Below are 16,286 nucleotides of genomic sequence, written 5' to 3'. Positions count from 1 at the left end.
CAGAATGAGGGAAGGTAGGAGATTTAACCATTGTTGTAAAGTTTCAAAGACTGTGTTAGTCCTGGTTCGACATAAACAATTTGACCAGCATTATGATGTGTATTGTAGACATAGTTTTTCTGTTTTTCATGGAGAACAGTGAACAATTGTTCAAAATTGGTTGTATTGCCTAAGAAACCTGGTTTAAGAACATCCAGCCTTTTAGTTCTTATGTCTAGGATTAAAGTTTTTAGTAGCCTTAAAATTCAACTCTGGGCAAAACTCAAATATTAGTAATACATTGTGCATACATTTTTTCTTCTCTTGGCCTAGCTTACAAATACATCTTCCTAACCCACCCCATGGTGTAAGCACTCGGTCAGTTTCCTCTATATGCAAAGGTAATTTCCTGTCCTTGGGATCGAGCACTATTCCCTGCTTGTTTGGGAACCAGTCCCTTTACCCACATAGTTATTCTGCCTCTAAAGCTGACATTGGCATGCCAGCAGGCACAGAGTTGTAATACTGTGTTCAACCCACCTATGCTGTTTCAGCTTTTCCTCCCTTAATGGTTAGCTTTCCTGGAGATAATTTTTTTTTTTTAATTTAGAAATCGTTTTCAATTTTACAATAATAATACTTTTTATATTTTAAAGTACAAGTTACATAGAAACATGTGGATATAAACTAAGCACTGATGGTTTCCAAACCTGTAGCCGTCAATGCCATGACTCCAAGTGAGACTATAACAAGATTCTGTAGCCATTCAGAATGGTAATCTCTTGATAGAAGGATAGTCCATAGTTATGTTGTGAGGGTTCAGCAAAACCCCTACCAGGATGCGCCAGGATGTATCCATTTAGAAAGTTAAATCTGCTTCAAGAGGGAAATAAAAGGAAAAAGAGTGTCTGCAGTAGGAAGGTGTCGTCAGGTGGTATCATAAGGGATAGAAAGAGGGTAAGTTAGGGGAAGGGAGTGAGAACAAAGAAAACACCTGAGGCAGGACCTCAAGGTCCTACAAATAGAAATAACTTGTTCTAGGTATCAAAGGATTGGACATATATTATCCACAAAGGATTGGTCATATATTATCCACAAAGTCCATACCACTAGAAATATCCTATGTTTGTCTAGAAGAAAAAAAACTGGTAAGTTTTTCAAGACGTAAAGCTCAACTTCTATAAACTTTCAAAATCGCAATAGGCAGCCTTAAATCCCTGACCATTTGTATACTAGACAGGAGAAGTAACTGTTACTGGCTGTTCAAATCAATGATAGCTAGATGTGTTTGACATGTTTTAATAGCCTATAAAAAAAAAAAATTTTAGGAATCGTGAGACATGAAAGTCCCAGAAACCGAGTTGAAACGGGGGTTGTGCAACACCACCTTGTAGGATTAAATAGCTGAAATAAACCGTTACATAATGACATCACCCGTACATTATAAAAAGTTTTTTTCAATTTTGCAGCTTGTGATTTACATTGTAGTTGTGAGATTAATCTGTGTATCGGTAGAGGCATAGATGGGCTTTTAAGTGGTTCTAAGGGTTTAAGGAGTTTTACCTGCATTAAGGTAAAAACCCTTGTGTGTTGCAGGGTACCCCCCCCCCCTTTATACTTACGTAAACTTGATCTTGATCCAGCACCGTGCCCAACAGCAGTCTTTCCCTTTCTCTTCTCACAGAACAGATTGATGGCAGCGGGAGCCATTGGCTCCCCCTCCTGTCAGTCAAGTTCTGTGACAAGGGAACAGTGGGTGGAGCCGAACCACACTGCCTGTGTCTAAACAAAAGCAATGTGGATCAGGGTTGAGCCCCTAGATGTGCCACAATGAAAAGTGGCTTCCAATGGTGGCACCCCGAGAAGAGTAGGAGCCAGGAGCTCTGGCAGGGGACCAGAGAAGAGGAGGTTCAATTCAACTCTGTGCAATTCTACTGCACAAAGAAGGTAAGTATAACAGGTAGGTAAGTATAGCCGTTATTATTATTATACAGGGTTTATATATCGGCAACAGTTTGCACAGCGCTTTACAACATGGGGCCAACCAGTACAGTTACAATACAATTCAATACAGGAGGGATCAGAGGGCCCTGCTCATTTAGAACTTAGTCTAGAAAGGAGGGTCAAGTGGAACAAAAGGTAACAGCTGTGGTTTATTATTTTAAATATAAAAAAAAAGGTTTATAATTTAACTTTTTCGTTTAAAATTGTTCTTCATGATTTTAGAACTGGTTATTTCCAAATAGAAGCTGTAGCCCATTAATTTGTTGCAATACCAAATTCTGTGCCTATTTTGGGAACTAACTATAGCGGTTATTGATTTCATAAACTGGGTCAAAATAATTAGATTTTAAGGTGCTGTTATTTCACTGCTATATACATCTCTCAGTAATTATGATAAAATATTTCCTCACGGCTTTTTTTCAACAAATACAATTAATGACCTATTCTTCATTTACTAGAGTCTTTTACATAGAAGCTTTAACATAATCCAGATAGTATTTAACCAAAGATCAGATGACTCACTGCACAAGCCGCCATGTGCATACAATAAATTACTTGGGATATTCAGTAGGCTACAGTTTGACCCCAGTAAAACTATTGCTCTGTGGAACATGACAGAAAATACTGCTTTAAAAGAAGGTTTTTTTCAGTAACGCAAAGAGCCTGACTTAGATGCCAAGTAAAGTAACCTGTAGCCATCAGATTGAAGTAAGGAAAACTGGAATCTAAAATTATATTTTGTGAGAATATGTGCTGTGGGTTATACATGTATTTATCTATCGTATATATCTGCACTGTGGTACTGAAGTACGCAGGTAGTGTTTTTTGATGTCTTTTACCTTGCATATGTTTAACTCCTTCAGATCTGCGCTATAGCCAAATGACAGCTACAGCGCAGATCTGCTTTGCCGGGAGGGTGTCAATAGACGTCCTCTCCTTTTGCAAGCTGGCCGTGCCCCCCTGTAGGGCGCGCACGGTGCACACTGTGATCACCCGTTTCAATGAGACTCGGGTGATCACAGATCAGAGTTGATTCTTACCCCTTACCATATTATCAGCTGTCAGCCAATGACAGCTGATCATGTGATGTAAACCGAGGACAGCTTGAGGAGGAAAAAAAAGCCGATCACCGACTCCTGTTGAAGGGACATTGGTCCCGAGCAGGGAGAGGTGAAGCTGCCTCATATGTGCCCACCAATCAGTGCCCACAAGTACATCAGTGCCACCTATCAGTGACCACCAGTGGTGCCTCATCAGTGTTGCCTACCAGCACCGATCAGTGCCAGCTATTAGTGCCACTTATTAGTGCCCTTCAGTGCCACCTATCAATGCCTTTAAGTGCTGCCCACCAGTGCCGCTTATCAGTGCCCATCAATGCAGCCTATCAGTGCCCATCAGTGTAGCCTCATCAGCGTACATCACTGAAGGAGAAAAATGACCTGTTTGCAAAATGTATTAACAAAATATAAAAGGGCATTGTATTTAATTATTTTGTTTTTTTATTCTGTCTTTTTTTCATTTAAAAAAAATTTAATAAAATCCCAGAGGTGATCAAATACCACCCAAAGAAAGCTCTATTTGTGGGAAAAAAATGATAAAAATGTAATTTGGATACAGTGTTGTATGACTGCGCAATTGTCATTCAAAGAGTGACAGCACTAAAAGCTGAAAATTGGTCTGGGCAGGAGGAAGGTTTAGGTGCCCAGTAAGCAAGTGGTTAAAGCCTTTTAGTAAAATTTGGTTTACAGCACTGTTGCAAAAGCACTTACTGTATTGCACCAGGGCTGATACTAGCATGTGCAAACAAATATTAAACTTTGCAAATCTCGTCCGTGAGCGATAAGGCCCCTTTCACATGGGCAGCTGTTCTGCTGCTGTTAAAAGCATGTTTTGTCGTTTTGAAATTCCAAGACTCCAGGCACAGCGATCACCTGCATTTGTACATTGCGATTTAGCTGCGTTTACTTCCGTTTACAGCTGCGTTTAGCTGTGGTGGAATATTCTTGCCATTTTTGATGTGCTTCTCTGCTTTTCTTTTCCTTTTCTTTCCTTCCTCTTTTCTTTCCTTCCTCTTTCTTTCCTCTTCGCGGCTGCTATCTGCAGGTGAAATAGTACGCTGCGATTACCTGCCGCTATGTGCAGATAGCTGCAATAAATTGGTCCTGGATGCAGTCAGATTTCTTTTTTCTAACTACACCAAACACCATGTAACTAAACCGTTGCTAAATGTAGTGCGAATGGGCAATAGGAAAGCATTGTCTGAGTTTAGCTGCGGTAGACAACTTGATCTATCCGCAGCTAAAAGCTGAATTCTATCCGCCCGTGTGAAAGGGGCCTAAAGCTATATTTAGAAACCGCAAATTCTATCTTTATATATGTGAAGATTTTTGCTGAGTCTAGAACAGTTTGTAGGTAAAGAGTAAATACTTAAGGTTGTCGAGAAACTTTGGATCAATAACAACAGACTGGTCAGGCAAAGTGATTTATGAAACATAAGGAAAGAATAAAAAATTAAAAAAAAAAAACTCAGTTGAAAAGCTACGTAAATAGAATACAATCTATGCAGCATTTCCTAGAAATACAGGAACAGAAGCCGTTATCATGGATTTTTTGTACACCTGGGGCTGAAATAAAAACTGCCTATTTAACAGAAAAAGAGCTGAGTTGTGTTTTTTATTCTACAGAAACAAAGGGACTTCATTACTGAAGCCAAGCCAATTGCAGATATTTTGAATAAAAGTCTCCTTCAAATCTGACTCTATAAAGTGGACCTGTACTAAAATGTTCAAATAAAGTTAAGATTACAGCCTTGTCAAAATAGTTAGGGCACTTTCACACTGGCAGTGCCCGGGCGTCAGCGGTAAAGCGCTGCTATTTTAACCGGCGCTTTACGGACGTTTGGCTTTTCGGCCACTAGCGGGGTGCTTTTAACCCCTGCCAGCAGCCGAAAAATGGTTAAAAGTGCCCGCAAAACAACGCTTTGCCGGCGCTGCCTATTTATTTCATACACTGCTCCTACAGCTCCTTTAAAGATGCCGCTTGCAGGAGGAGTTTGAGCATCCTGCCAGTGCCCGAGGGCTTTCACACTGGAGTGAGAGGAGAGACACTTTACAGGCACTATTTTTAGTGCTATAGTGCCTATAAAGCGCCTCAGTGTGAAAGGGGTGTCTCTAAATACTAAAACAAAAGTATAATATATTGCAGCTTACCATTCTTTAGATGTCATGGTTGCATTACCTTTCTGCTTTAGGTTTTATTTACTTTATCCTCACGTGATGCTCTGGCCAATAATTGAATTCTATGCATTAAGGTAAAAATACATCCCGTGCTGCTGGAGCCCCCCCTCTTTCTTATTCTTACCTGAGCCTGATCCGTTCTAGCGATGTGCAAGAGAGCAGCAGCTCTCGTCGCTGTCTCCCTCCTCATTGGGCAGATTGATAGCAGCAGCAGCCATTGGCTCCCCCTGCTGTCAATCACATGCTGTGATGTGGGAGTGGGGTCGAGTCACCCGGGCTGTGTCAATAGATGCAGACTGGGCAGCTCAGAGCAAACACATAAGAGCGCCCCAAGGGAAAGTGGCTTTCCCTGGGGGCATTTTCTGAATAGGAGGAGCCTGTAGCGCCAGCAGGGTATCCTAGAAAAGGATTGGCGCTGCTCTGTGCAAACCATTGCACAGAGCAGGTAAATATGATGTGTTTTGTTTTAGTTAATTTTTCTTGAATTTTTATTTTTTTTTTTAAGGTTCAATATCACTTTAAATTAAAGGAAAAAATCTCAATGTGGGATTTATAAGGCAATTTATCCAAAAATATATATAAAGAAATAATATTGCCGATAAAACAATTTTCAATTTATTAATAACATATTTAAAAATTAATTAGAACAAACAGTTTTATATATACATAAAAATGACAGATGTGGCAAAAAAAATTTCACTACGTAAATGAAAAACATCCATGAGTGAGTAACCAACGCATTTTGATAATTGTAAATAACTTTAATCTTCATCAGGGATAATTCTGCCACTTCTAGAAATAAAAATATAAAAACAAATACATAGTATATAATATATATGCATCAATATATGAAATGTATACAATGTGTCACACATAGTGAATTCACAAAGAAAAAAACATTGTAAAAAAAAAACTTGCATATCCTAGAATATAGACAAACAAAGTGCAATTGTATCGATGCTGACAGATAACCCATAAGCCTATTACAGCCCTCCAATATGCAGAGGAATCCAAGGATCACAGATCCAATGAAGGAGCCAATAATGAGGAAGAAAGATAAATGGCCATAGGGAACCTAAGTTGGAATATGTACAAAAAAAAAATTTTTTTTTTTTTTCTCTCTCCTTTTTTCTATAAAGTTAATCTATATTCATACAGGAAAAAAAAATATATATAAAAAAATTATATCTAAAAATAGGAACTTGCCAATATAGAATAAAATAATTAATTGTCAAATCCAGCAAAAGAGTTCACTAAAACAACAGCAAAAGAAAGAAAAAATTCCTCAAACGTGGTCCCACAACACACCGTAACATAGACCACAAAGGGCATCAAGAGGAGACCTGGGGTCCTCCCTCATTCCCTCATGGGTCCCTAAATAGGCCGCCCCCTGTGCCTCGTGGAGCGTTAACCAATGACGTATCGTGGGATAATTGCAATGTCATTGGCTGCTACACACAGGCACGTAGGAGGATGGATTTCCCATTACATCCGGCGCATGCGTCAAAGGAAGAAGACGCCGCACGTCACCAACGCGCCCACGGGAGCAGAGAGCGCCTCCGCCCCTTGGGTGGAAGATATCACCGCTCTTGCCCACGTAGGTGGAAAAGCATTACCGCCAGTTGGGCAATAGCAATTGCCCATAGTAGGAAACAACCAACACAGAGACGTCACCGGACCAATGCCAGTAGATGCCATTGCATATACCCTGACTAAGATACCTCCCATCCATGTCCGCAAAGCATACAGAGCACCATGTCTCAAAGAGGTGGAGCCACTACATGCAAAAAAACGGCAGGAAAGGGAGTCATAGAATGTAAACGGGGCGGGATAGAGGAGAAAGATGAAGGGAGACACAGGCAGAAAAGCAAAACTTTCCAGTGTGCATCACAAAAGCCTAGTGTGGTTGCCTCAGTACCGCAGGAGGACAACAAAGGGAAGAAGATGATAAAATATATATCTCCCTGTACCCAATGGCCACAATGCTGACCAAGATGACAATAGTTGGAAAATAGCTTATTTTCCAAACGGAGACCCAAAAAGAAAATTCAATTTCACTTTAAGTACCTCTTTATCATTTAAATGAAAGGCTGAAATACTAACATTCCTTGTAAAAAAAAAAAAAAATGTTCATCCATGCTACCTCAAGGCATTTGGTCGCTGAACCATCATCCTTCGGCAAAGATCAGTGTAAAACCTTGAGGCATGCTTTCTACACATAAGGGGCTTGGAGCTATTTCAGATCCATTTTAATAGCAGGCATGTTAAAATAGCAAATTTTTAACAGGTTTTCAGACAATACAGGGTTTGCAAAAAAAAGGAACCACATCCTGGTCCAAGATTACTGTTCTTATTACCGGTTTCTGAGGGATCATGGCCTTCTAGTGCTCATTTCTGGCTTAGAATTATTATTATTATTTTTAATTAAGACCTCAATGATTAATGATACAGATGTATGTCAAGTTTTCTAGGCCTCACAATTAATGATCACTAAGTAGATTATGAGAAATCTGAGAATAGACTAGTTCACGTGCGAGGAAAAGTCAAAACATCTAGAAAGTGGCCAGGACCGCAGGATCATCAATCAAGTGCTTTAATTGCATGAAGCCAATGCTTTGGGATGGAAGAGGATCTCCTTTCAAGGTAAGCCAGGCTTGATAAAGGGACCAAAAATGCTGGTTACATTTTCATGGAATAAAAGCACTGGATTGAAAATGCCTCTGTGTGGTTCTGGCGACTAGATGTTTAGATTGATACAGCTTTATCCGTTTTGCCGCTACAATGTAATACAAAATGTATTTTTTCTTGTTGATTCTGACAGAAAACAAATATGCTTTTAACGTCCAGTGGACTGTGCAGCATTATCATAAAAAGAATTGCGTTCTACTATGATATAAAGATAAGGAGAGGGGCAGTGTTCTGTAGTCCTAACAGACATGCATACTTTCTACCACGTAGAACAATGTGAATGGCCTCTGGCGATGTAAAAGTGTTTGTTAACCCAACATTTAATTTTCCTGATATGTGCCTGCTGTGCCATGAACTTGCATGACAAAGTATCCTGTTCTCTTTATATTGCTTCCTTTGCGTGAAATGTCTGGTGTTCCTGCTAGTTCCCTTGCTTTCCTAGTAAAAACTGACCACACTAAGCAGAAGAGCACACTGTGGTTAGTCCTCTAGCTATGGTGGGTACTCCCCTGCACTGATCAGACTTGTCCTGCTGCACAGCCATTCACATTCACTAGTGTGCAGCTGCTTCTCCTCCCACCAACTCGTATGCAACTGAGAACAGAAGGAAGGTACACTTAAAAAAAAAAAATTTAAAAAAAAAAAAAAAAAAGGGGGGGGGAGAAGGTATTTATAAAGTGTTTTTTTGTATTAAAAAAAAAGTTTTGCCTTTTATTTAGATTTTAAATGTAATGGGTTGTTTTATAAGATGATCGTTTTACAATCATTTTAATTTATTTCAGATATTTATATAGTGCTGTCAATTTACACAGAGCTTTACATTGTACATTCACATCAGTCCCTACCCTCAAGGAGCTTACACTCTAAGGTCCCTAACTCACATTCATACATACTAGGGACAATTTAGACCGCATCCAATTAACCTAGCAGCATGTCTTTGGAGTGTGGGAGGAAACCGGAGTAACCGGAGGAAACCCACGCAGGCACAAAGAACATGCAAACTCCAGGCAGGTAGTGTCATGTAATATGAAGCTGGTCGAGGGGCAGTAAAACCACATCTCAACCTACTATTTTTACTGTTCCGCACTCGCCTGTGTAAATAAGGCCCTACCGGCTTAGTCATTTAGATATAATCTGGAGATAGGAGGACAAGAGTGTTCTGTAGTCCTAACATAATTACTTTCCTATGGTTCCTACACTGCTCCTGCATAGACAGAGTATAGTTAGTGAGCAGGGCCACCCCAGGACAGGCACTGTATTACTGGCAGGATCACAAAGCAAAAATCTGAAAAATAGCCCAAAAAATAAAACTATTGAAGGCATCAAGACTGCAAAATATTACAAGTTTGTTCTTGGATTTAAATATTTTTTGAGTTATTGACAGGTTAATTATATTTAATTATGTTGTTGAATGTATTTATCATTTGTATATACTTTCACTTGAGCTTCCTCTGACAGACTATGCCAGACACAGATTAATTTACTTAAAGCGGAGTTCCACACAGAAATGGAACTTCTACTTTTTGGAATTCCCCCCCCCCTCCGGTGTCACATTTGCCACCTTTCGGGGGGGGGGGGAGCACATACCTGTCTAATACAGGTATTTGCTCCCACTTCCTGGCATAGATGACGGCGGCATTCGCGGTGACCTACGCCACTTCCGGCACCTACTCTGTCCTCCTCCACTGTATTCTGGGAGATGCACAGGTCCCAGAACACAGCAGGGACAAATAAGGATGCACAGCGTGACTTGCGTATGCGCAGTAGGGAACCAGGCAGTGAAGCGGCACCGCTTCACTTCCTGATTCCCTTACCAAGGATGGCGGCGGCAGCAGCCGAGAGCCGAGGGACAGATCGGCTTTGAGTGAGGACATCGTGGGCTCCCTGGACATGTAAGTGTCCATATATTGAAAGTCAGCAGCTGCAGTATTTGAAGCTGCTGGCTTTTAATGTTTTTTTTTTTGTTTTTGTTTTTTTCAGCGGACCTCCGCTTTAAGGCAAATAGGCTGCAAGGGAAGTTGAACTTACAAGGGAATTATCCAGAGCGCTTAGGAAATTTTCAATTTGCAAAGGTTACCCAGTCAGGTTCAAGGAAAATAAAAAGAAACACTTTGTTTGTGCATGATTGGATGGTGGAAGTGAGCAGAGCTTCAACTCACTCACTAAGCAATAGAGAAAATTCTCTTGCAAACTTCACTTGCAAAGTCGACAGCCTATTTACCTATTAATGATTCAACCCCACTGTATGCAGGAACCCCATAAGAGAGAACAATGTAGCCACCATAATGCCACCGACCTTCATTCACTGCACAGTAAGTGAAGCTGAGTGGGCAGCACATGGTCAGTGTGTTTTGCCTATAACCACCCCCTGGTCAATGTCTGTATTAACATTTTACAGGAAGACAGCTTGGCAGAAGCTAATATTAAAGTAAAACCGTAAAATCAGTCTGTATATGCAGTAAAGCGTGCTTGTTATACTCACTGTCAAACCTAAGGGGTTAATCCCCTGCATTGTGTAAAAAGACTGTTTGATCCTGTATGCACAGTCCCCAAAACATCTCTGGATAAGACAGTTAGTGGAGTCAGTCTGCACGTGCTCAGTTTAGTTTGTTTTGCTAGAACGTTTTTCTTTTCTTGGGAGGGTGCCTGTTGATATCAGCACAGGGCCAATCAACATTGTCTAGATAGAGGGTCAGGAGTCCTGCATACTTGTAGGATAATCAAGGGATAATGAATACTCCTCTTCCAAGCTTTAACCAGACACTGACAGAAGTCACAAGGCTGCTGTAACTTCTGATAAGAAAAGGTATTTTGCAGTTTATATTTACTGTAATAATTGCATTTTCATGTCCTGTGTACTGTGGGAGACCAGATATAGTGAATGCAGGGTCCTGGGTTTAGTAACACTTTAACCACTTCCCGACCAGCGCACGACGATGTACGTCGACAGAATGGCACGGGCAGGCATATTGGCGTACAGGTACGTCCAATATTCAATGCCGCCCTGCCATCGGTAGCGCGCCGCCAGCGGCACGCTCCCGCGCTGGTCGGGACCCCCGTGAGTCCGGTCGCGGGACCCGCGGACTTGATCGCCGCGGGCATCCCCGCGATCGTGTCACGGAGCGGCCGAATGGAGGAAATGCTGTGTAAACAACATTTCTCCATTCTGCCTAGCAACTAGTGACGCTGATCTCTGCTCCATGTGATTGGAGCAGAGATCAGTGTTCACTAAATGAAAGCCCAACCCCCCCACAGTTAGTAACACACCCCTAGGAACACTTAACCCCTACACTGCCACCCACTGGTTGACCCTTTCACTGCCAGTGTCATTTACACAGGAATCACTGCATTTATATAGCAGTGATTACTGTATAAATGACAATGGTCCCAAAAATGTGTCAAAAATGTCCGATGGGTCCCCCACAATGTCGCAGTCACAATAAAAATCGCTGATCGCCGCCATTACTAGTAAAAAAAAAATAATAAAAAATTATTAATAAAAATGCCATAAAACTATCCCTATTTTGTAAACGCTATAACTTTTGCGCAAACCAATCAATAATCGCTTATTGCAATTTTTTTTACCAAAAATATGTAGAAGAATACGTATCGGCCTAAACTGAGGGAAAAAAATGTTTTTTTATATATTTTGGGGGGATATTTATTATAACAAAAAGTAAAAAATGCGTTTTTTTCAAAATTGTCGCTCTATTTTTGGTTATAGCGCAAAAAATAAAAACCGCAGGGGTGATCAAATACCACCAAAAGAAAGCTCTATTGGTGGGAAAAAAAGGACGTCAATTTTGTTTGGGAGCCACGTCACACGACCGCGCAATTGTCAGTTAAAGCGACGCAGTGCCGAATCGCAAAAAGGGGTCTGGTCTTTGACCAGCAAATTGGTCCGGTCTGCAAGTGGTTAAACAGGAATAAAAATACATTTAAAGTAAGACTACAAAAAAACCAAATGCTAGTTTGGCTGCATCACATGACATTTTTTAGATAGCTACAGCTGAGCTTTAAAAATACAGGCAGTCAGTATTGCAGTTCTGCCCATGGAAATTCCACTTATGGTAAATACTTTGTAAAGCAAAAAATAGGAGGAAATATACGGAAATACAATTACATTGATCCTGAAGGATGTGTACATGTGTTTGCATCGGTGTGATTGTGATAAGAACAAGTTCATATCAGACAAGAGTTCTCCATGCAGTGTTGTATAAATTGTTGGCACTGCAAATTATTAATCCATATTTTGGATTTGCAGCAAGTTTTTCTTTATTTTTTTTAGTCTTGGATGTTATGTACCATGTATACTATATGCAATCTTTTTTTCTCATCATGAGCACCATGTAACAAGTAGAGCCTGCTTTTTTTTTCTTTTTTTTTTTTTTATGAAAGTCTGACATCCACAGTAGCCTCAAAAATCAAGATTGCTGACCTTCTGCTGTTCTTGCATTTTCTTTAGTCTGCAGCTCCAGGACATTGAAGTAACAATACAAACAAAACTCAGGAATCTGACAGGCTTAATTTATAGCAATGTAGCACTGACCCCCCGAAGGAGCGGCTGATTTAATTGGGCTTACCGTTACCTTCTTGACCTCGTGTATGTCCAGGGGTTTCCCGAGGCAGATGGCCCAAGAACTGCAGAGACTCACGCCAGATCCGCTTAAGGGATTTTTATTTGCAAAAAGGAATAAATACAGTCTCTCAAAGTAGGGTTAGAGGGTTTAGGTAGGAAAGTCCAGGTACTCTTGAACTAAATCAAACGGGGAAAAGAATCTCTCATGTTGGGAAATCCAAAGAATAGCCATTCACAGCTGGATCCTCACCCTTATCGGATAGTCCTTCTCTCACCAGGCCTAGCAGCCAACAAGGTGTTTAAATCAGACACTTGAATAAAGCTGAAGTGATGTAGACAACTTAGAGAACCCTCATACGGTACCAGTATCTTGCAGCCGGTCCGGCGATACCGCATGAGATTAGATTCATTTGGGGTCTTTCAACTTAGCTTCCAGGCTCCTGCTGAGAAGCCAACTTTGCGTGGCCTTCTCCTGAAAAGTCCTCCCCTGGATGCTTTCACAGCTGATGGGCTTCTCCACAAACCGAGACAGCATTGGACCACCTTAGAATCCGTCTTTCAGCTATTTTGCCTCGGGCTAGCCAGCCCCGAGACTTGGAGTCGGGTGGATCTGCACCCCAGGCCGTGAGAGCCTTGGGGGCTGGTCAGGAGGACCAGGACCAAACGGTCAGAAAGCACTTCTGGACCGGACCCCGAAAGCACGTGAAGTCAGAACCTTAAGTACCCTCAACCAGAATTCCCAGCCAGAGTGACATTCCCACTGGGCTGGTTTTGAGAGAGAACTGGCAGTTAATGCACCCAACTGAATTACGTTCTAGCACTTGCCAGGGATGACAATGCCACCTATGGAGAAGCAGAACACAGTGCAATCCAGCCAGACTGATACTGAGGCCAAAATTTAGAGTAATTAAACCCAAAACCAAACTGCGGTTCCAGGAAGATTAAATGCCAAAAAACACATAGCGGGTGCTCTTTAGGAGCCGGCGCTACAGCAATATATAGTATGTTGTGCCGCCATCCACAGGCCATTGCCTGTGGTGTTTTTTGCACTATACTACATAATACTTGACACTTTGTCACCAGAATCCTAACGTGTACCACGTGAAAATCAAGAGGAAAATGGACACTGTTATTTTTTTAAACCTAAACAATCACAACACAAGCAGAACTGTAAGTGGATATAAAATGTCTCCATTTTAACCCATTATGCATACATTACAAGCATATTGAACATTATTTTTTTACCTTCATGCATTCTATATGTGAAGGCAAAAAACATTCTAAATGCAGCTCCCCCCTTATACTTACCTGAGACCATTCTTGATCCAGTGATGCACAAGAGCAGAGGTATTCTTGGCTCTCTCCCTCCTCGTTGGCTTGGAGACAGCTGCAGGAGCCAATGGCTGTCAATTGCAGCCAGCGAGGATAGAACGGGGCGAGGCCAAGTTGCTTGCTATGGGGGCTCTTGGTGAATGGGGGAGGAGCCAGGCGTGCCAGCGGGGGATCCCGAGAAGAGGAGGATCAGGGTTGCTCTGGGCAAAAAACATGTTTATTATAAAAAAAAAAAAAAAATTTAGAATCACTTTAAATATTGTCTTTATATTGGTATTCCTGCAGTTACCTGTATGGCAGGATTCAAGCTGGCAGAGGCAGAAATGTAAGACAATCGCACTTTACTGCATTGCACAGTACGCAAGTGGCTAGCTATTAGGGTCATAGAGAAGACCTTATGGGCAGTACAGTGGTGTAGTGGGTAGCACTCTCACCTAGCAGTAAAAAGGGTCGCTGGTTCGAATCCCAACCACTACCTGCCTGGAGTTTGCAAGTTCTCCCTGTGCCTGTGTGGGTTTCCTCCAGGTACTCTGGTTTCCTCCCACAATCCAAAGACATGCTGGTAGGTTAATTGGCTTCTGTCTAAATTGGCCCTAGTATATGAATGTGAGTTTGAGACCTTAGATTATAAGATCCTTGAGAGTAGAAACCAAACATTGGCTGTACTTCTCCTTTAAGCAATATTACCAGGAAATATGTTAGGAAAGGTGTTCTGTAGCACACATCCCCTGGAATTCATAAAGACTGGCGCAGACAGATTGTGCAAAAGTGTATTTCATGTGTTCTAAAAATGGTGCAGCATGCCCCAATTTCATATACCTGTGTAGCTCTTGTACATTTTTGCAACATCTGTCTGTGCAGTTTTTCTCTGTATGCCAAAAGAGAGTTGGTCTTGATTAGCTCCTCTTTTGTAAGATTTGAACTGTTAGTATTTTATTTGATTTTGGCAATGTAGAAGTGGCACATTGTAGAACTACCTGAAATTGGTGCAGGAGTCACTGTCGGAATCAAATGTGTCATGGATGCTTCTTGTATTTGGAGCAAAACATTAACAAGAGAGATTAAACACTTCAGCCCCGGAAGGATTTACCCCCTTCCTGATCAAGCCGTTTTTGTGATACGGCACTGCGTCAGCTTAACTGACAATTGCGCGGTCATGTGATGTTGTGCCCAAACAAAATTTACATCCTTTTTTTCCCACAGATAGAGATTTCTTTTGGTGGTATTTGGTCACCTCCTGTGGTTTTTATTTTTTGCGCTATAAACAAAAAAAAGCGAAAATTTTGAAAGAAAAGCATTATTTTTTACATTTTGCTATAATAAATATACCTTAAAAAAAAAATATTAAAACTATTTTCTTCCACGGTTTAGGCCAATATGTATTCTTCTACAAGCGTATATTGATTAGTTTGTGCAAAAGTTATCGCATCTACAAAATAGGGGATAGATTTATGGCATTTTTATTATTATTTTTTCTTATTAATAATGGCGGTGATGTACGATTTTTATCGTCGCTGTAACATTGCCATGGACAGATCAGACACTTTTGACAGTATTTTGGGATCATTGGCACCTATACAGCGATCAGTGCTATGAAAATGCACTGATTACTGTATAAATGCCACTGGCAGGGAAGGGGTTAACTGTTCACTCAGCATGTTCTAACTGTAGGGGGGATGGGCTCACTAGAACATGACAGAGATCACTGCTCCTGATCACTGAGAGCAGTAGATCCCTGTCATGTTGCTAGGCAGAACAGGGAAATTCCTTGTTTGAATAGGCATCTCTCTGTGTCATGATGGCGGGCTACCAGCGTAAATTGAGTCCGCAGATGACGCAGCAACGTACCGGTACATTGTTTTGCGCACCTGTGACACTTTGCCGATGTATATCGGCTTGAGCCGGTCAGCAAGTGGTTAATGCCAGAAAATGGTGCAGCTTTATTAAATTCCCCCGTTCTGTTTTACCATAATAAGGTTGTGCCTCCATAGATACAGCGCCGTGAATGAGCATTGAAACTCCTGGGCAGCTTTACAATGTGAATATTAGTGGGGGAAAGTCTAATAAAGCCAATCGAATGCAGCCACCCCTCTATCCAAAGACTGGTAAGCTGCAATAAATTACATTTTTCTCTCCTTTGGCTTAGGTTCAGTTTAGGTCACCTTGATATGTCCATGATTCAAATTCAGGGCAGTTTTAGTGTCTTTTTCAAAGGGCTTATAAATACATTGAAGTTTATTTTACGTGTTTTCACATATAATTTGGTAGTAATTTAGTCCCGTAATTTAATATTATAGCTTGTAAATGTATGCCCCTCTGAGATATACTCATCAGTTGTAAGATTTGATTCTCGAATACTGCTTTTACATGTAGTCAAGTGCGTTATGTTGCTGAAAGTTGATCTACATACAATTGGCAAGAAATGGAGAAAGATAGTTAGAAAGTCAGTTAATGCTGCCTATTATATG

The 16,286-nt window shown here is 41.0% G+C and overlaps 1 protein-coding gene across 5 annotated transcripts in view; it reads left to right on the top strand.

Moving 5' to 3' along the window:
• CNKSR2 (connector enhancer of kinase suppressor of Ras 2) overlaps nucleotides 1–16,286 on the top strand; it is a 468,233-nt gene that overhangs the window by 272,674 nt on the left and 179,273 nt on the right. The window lies entirely within an intron of this gene.

This window comes from Lithobates pipiens, unplaced genomic scaffold (assembly GCF_037356315.1).
Source record: "Lithobates pipiens isolate NorthernLeopardFrog02 unplaced genomic scaffold, aLitPip1_a1.2 Scaffold_16, whole genome shotgun sequence".
Taxonomy (NCBI): Eukaryota; Metazoa; Chordata; class Amphibia; order Anura; family Ranidae; genus Lithobates; species Lithobates pipiens.
The sequence above is the reverse complement of the archived record's forward strand: the minus strand, read 5'-3'. Positions and strand labels throughout refer to the sequence as shown.